This window comes from Myotis daubentonii, chromosome 17 (genome assembly GCF_963259705.1).
Source record: "Myotis daubentonii chromosome 17, mMyoDau2.1, whole genome shotgun sequence".
NCBI classification, from domain to species: domain Eukaryota; kingdom Metazoa; phylum Chordata; class Mammalia; order Chiroptera; family Vespertilionidae; genus Myotis; species Myotis daubentonii.
In genome coordinates this window covers 25,887,743-25,892,628 of record NC_081856.1, presented here as the reverse complement: position 1 = coordinate 25,892,628, position 4,886 = coordinate 25,887,743, and the positions used below count along the sequence as shown (strand labels likewise).

The 4,886-nt window shown below is 38.6% G+C and overlaps 1 long non-coding RNA gene across 1 annotated transcript; it reads right to left on the bottom strand.

The window, feature by feature from the left end:
• Positions 1-1,402: 1,402 nt before the first annotated feature.
• LOC132219594 (uncharacterized) lies at positions 1,403-4,416 on the bottom strand. Its single transcript, XR_009449524.1, has 3 exons — positions 4,333-4,416; positions 2,298-2,444; positions 1,403-1,564 (listed from the first exon to the last, which is right to left on the bottom strand). It is a non-coding gene; the product is annotated as an uncharacterized LOC132219594 (long non-coding RNA).
• Positions 4,417-4,886: the final 470 nt, after the last annotated feature.

Here is a 4,886-nt window from a genome sequence, read left to right as displayed (position 1 = left end):
TTTTTCTTTATATATCTCCCTAACACGTGATTCTGTCATTGGAGATTGAGATGATAGGAGAGATGCTACCATTAAGTTTGGGGTCATGAAGGTATGCTTCTTTCCTGGTTTATGTTTGTTGGTTGCTTGTCTGGGGTATTAGTCTGCTAGAGCTACTGTGACTGAATACCCCAGACAGGGTGACTTAAACACCAGAAATTTATTTCCCACAGTTGTGGAGGCTAGAAATCTGAGATCAAGGAGTCAGCAGGGTTGGTTTCTCTCAAGACCTCTCTCCTTGAATTGTAGATGGGCTTTCTTCTCCCATGTCATCACACCATCTTCCCTTTGTCTGTGTATTATAGCCTAACCTCCTCTTCTTATATGGACACCAGTCATATCAGAACAGCGCCCACCCATATAACCTCATTTTAACTTAAATACTTCTTTAAAGGTCTTATCTCCAAATACAGTGACATTCTCAGATACTCAAGGTTAGAGCTTCAACTTATGAGTTGGGGTGGGGGGAGGTACAACTCAGCACGTAACAGTTGATTTACCAGAAAAATGAGCATGCAATTTCCAAAGGTCTAGATGTCATAATTCAAGGCATGTCAAAACAAATAATAATAAAGATTCTTGAAAGAAACAAGCCAGCTCATAATTCCCTCCCTTTAGTGGGGAATTTAGTGGGGAAACCCAGTCTAAATTGTGCAATGGGCCAAGTCTGCCTTCAGTTCATGACCTCCTTCTATTCTAGGCCATTCCCATAAGTCTGTCAAGATTTGTTCTCCACAATATTTGTAATGCAATTATATTAAATTTATCATTTTACTTTTCTTATTTAATGTTCTGAAAACATCTTTCTAGAATTTATTAATTTATTAAAATGCATTATTTAAGATTGATCCTCAAGGTAAGCAAAAACAGTATTGAGAGGCTTCTAGTTCTCACAATTTTTATTTTTCTTTCACAGTATTTTCATTTTTAAATGTCTCAACAAGACCATAAGAGAAAAAAATTTCTTCTTCATTTATTTCCATCTCACTTTTTTCCACATTAGTATTTATTAGGCTGAAACTTACCCAGCAACATCAAAAGCAACCAGAATGTTAAATTTAGAGAAAAACTAATTTTATCTTATAGAGAATTTTAAAGCTGATTTCATGATTAACCAGATACTTCGTTCCTTTTCTCCTGAGTCTCTCTTTTCTCATTCATGTAGCACAATGTTTGAAAAAGGCCAGACCAGAGAATATTCTCTCCCACTCCGGTTTCCATTTTCTAATAAAGCAGCCTTTGGCTACTGGATGTTATTTACATAAAGTCACTGAAGAGGTTTTTTTGTCTTGAGAAGACACCATGCTCACTTGCATTTTACTTTATTATTTTCATTTTAGAAATAAAGCCATATTTGCCGATGACGATCAAAAAAGCACAAGGGTAATTTATGTTTGTCCTCAGGGATCTTCACAGTGTTTTGGTTGAATAAACTCCAGGAGTGGCTGTGGACAGTGTAGGGACTCAGGCTTCCAGCTGGGCCGTTTGGGACAAGGCTCTTGATCTCGTGGAGATTCAGCTTCCTCTGCCATAAAAATGAGGGCAATAGCACACAGCAAATATTCAACAATAACTCAGTGTTGAATAATGTGAGCATTTTAAAAGATGTGCACAAACACTTTAGCGCATTGCCTAAAGCAGCGGTTCTCAACCTGTGGGTCGCGACCCCTTTGGGGGTCGAACGACCCTTTCACAGGGGTCGCCTAAGACCATCGGAAAACACATATATAATTACATATTGTTTTTGTGATTAATCACGATGCTTTAATTATGTTCAATTGGTAACAATGAAATTGGGGGTCACCACGACATGAGGAACTGTATTAAAGGGTCGCGGCATCAGGAAGGTTGAGAACCACTGGCCTCAAGGATGCAAAACCTTCTGCAACAATGCTAATTAGCCCAAGAGAAGAATCAAGAAAAAAGGCTGGAGGAAAAGAGAAAGGGCAAGTTTTATTATTCTTATTTATAGATTTATTAGGTGAAAGATTACGTAATTGGTGTAAGAGCTTAAGTTAAAAATGAGAGGAACTGCAACCCATTTCCTTTGGACAAGCTATCCCATATCTTTATAATTATGTGGTAGATGACATAGATCACACTTTCCTTTGTTTCATTTTGTGCACTGGACTGACATCCCAACTTTATGCCCAGCCCTTCACCCTGGAGATGCATTTATGATTCCTCCTGAATCTCAGAGAGTCAGTCATCCCTCTCTTGCCATCACAGTTAAGAAACAGTTTGGGGGACATGCTCACCTGGGACGGCCAACGTGTACCTTCCCGCGTGAATAAAAATGCACTGTATTTTCTCCTTGGGATTGTCCTCTTTCCCTCCATCAGTTCCCTGAATCTGTAATGTTGCAAGTTTTACTCCATGCAGACTGAGGCATTCACACTGTGAGTCTGGATTAGACACAGTAGAAAGAGTTTAAAAAGTGGTAAACAGAACAGTCCTTTTTTCTCTCCCGATTTGATGCCTTCTTTGCATTTCACATATATTTTTTTCTACCTCTTCTCCTTCTCCTGTTATATTCTGCATTGAGAATTTCCGGCGAGCTCAATCCTTTTTGTGTACTATCTCATTTAATCCTCAAACCAGTCCTACAAAGTCTTGCGCTTTCCATTTTAAAAACCAGAAATCAAATTTAGTGAGTTCAGAAACTTTGTCAATCTTGAGCTCTGGCTGAGGGATAACTGAGCCCTTGTCCCTGCCAGACGTGACCACTTAGACACTTACTCGTCTCCACACCTTACACTTCCCAACCCAACCATCAAATTCCAACTCCTCAATCAAAGCCTAGCACCAGGCAGGAATCCCCTGGAGCCTCTTCATGCCATTCCCCCTCCATGCCCCTGCTAACAATGGTCGGCATCTCTCCACTGGTGATTAAATGAAGTCGCAATTGATTTACCTGAGTATTCAAGACCACACAATGTCTTCAACCCACCCTGTCTTCTTTATTTTCTGAGCTTCCTTAACTTCTCATGGCTGACCCACTTTTCAAAATTTTCCCCCAACATTATAAACACACTCTCTCTGTTTCTGTTTCTCTCTCACACACTCTCTCTCCACACACACACCCCTACACACATATCTCTGCACACATAGACCATGTGTGCATGCACACAAACCTACCTACATTCATTTAACACACACATAAACACATCACTGCATAACCACACATGCATAAACACACAAAAACATCCTTACATAAAGCACACCCCTACTTACATATCCTTACCCACACACTCCCTGGAGCATAAATACACATTCTACACAAGCAAATGTCTTTACACATACTCAGACCCTGTGCGCGTGTGCGCGCACACGCATACAAACACACACACATATCTGTGTACATACATAGGCCTATACATAGACACACCCCCTACACACATACAAATTCCATTCCTATACACACATACCTGCACGTGCACACACACACCTTACACACACACATGCACAACCAGGCCAGTATCTGACTATGAATAAAAAGTGAAAGAAACTAGGGCTTCATTTTTATCATTTAACAATTCCAAAGATGGAACTGAAGGAAATTTTCTTTCTTTGTTAAATATGTATCTTTAAATAACGTGCGTTGGCAATAAATGTATAATGAGAAGAGAAAGATCCTTTGAGACAATGTGATTGAGAAGTTTTGTGCAGAGGAAACACTTTAGGCAACTGAAATAAGACAGCAGGAATAATTGCAATTTAAGAAAGAGGAGGAAGAAGACACCTCTGTGTCTTTGTTTTGCGTCTTTGCTTTGCTTCTTACAGGCTTGTGGACTTGAAAGCTTCATCACAATGAGAAAGCTGCCATTCCTTTTTATGTGACACTGCTATTCTTTTCTTTATTAATATTCGATTACCCATAATTTTTTGCAACATATTAGTTTTCCATGGCTCAAGGCTAAAGACATTTTTTAACTGAGCAAGTGTATCCTAGCTTTGCAACAACAATGACAAACAGAGACTCAATCAAGAGATATCGTCCTCATACCTTTATTATCAACAACTTAAGAAGGGGGAACTGTGGGAGTTTTGAGAAATCAGATATCAGGCTTGACTTGCTGCTGCTTATATGATCTGGCTCCCATCATCTACATGGCTACGCTAAATTTCTTTCACTTCAAAAAGAATTATAAGAGGATACCATTATACCAGGAACAAATACAGCTTGTTATCCTCAAATCTATGTGTTTAATATTTATGAGGAGTTAAGTACCATGCACAATAAAACCATTTCCGATGTGTCAAGTGTTATAGTGAGTCATGGGTCTGTCTTACCCGATAAATGTAACAGGACATCCTGTAGTTGCTGTGCAGTTTTTCCAATGCTTCTAATTTTTTCTTTCTTCTTTTTCTTCTTCTTCTCCTTTTTCTTTTGTTGGTTCTGCATGAGGTGCAAAGGCAATTGAATTTTAACCAAATATTAAAACATGCTATAATTATAGTTGCATTCATGTATAAAAAGAGACTACTGGAGAAGTGCTGTATGTAATAACATCCCTGCAGAATAGATTTCTGTTTTAGAGCACACTTCCCCTTTCTATTGATTTTTATTCATTCCTACTCTCCTCTTCCCCTCATTCTCACTTTTGCTGGTGCTTGGTTTTGATTATTATTTTTTGCTTTTACTGGAAAATAAGGAACCTCTCTGAGAGGATAAAGAACATGCAATTTTGCTTTGGTGACATGCTATTTCACACAGAGTTTCCATATCTACTTTGAAATGATTTCATATTTCTTCCCAATAGAATGGTGAAAGAATCATCAAATCAAGCAGACAGCAGCTACTGGGCCATCATTAAAATTTTGAGAAGTCACAAAATTATAACAAA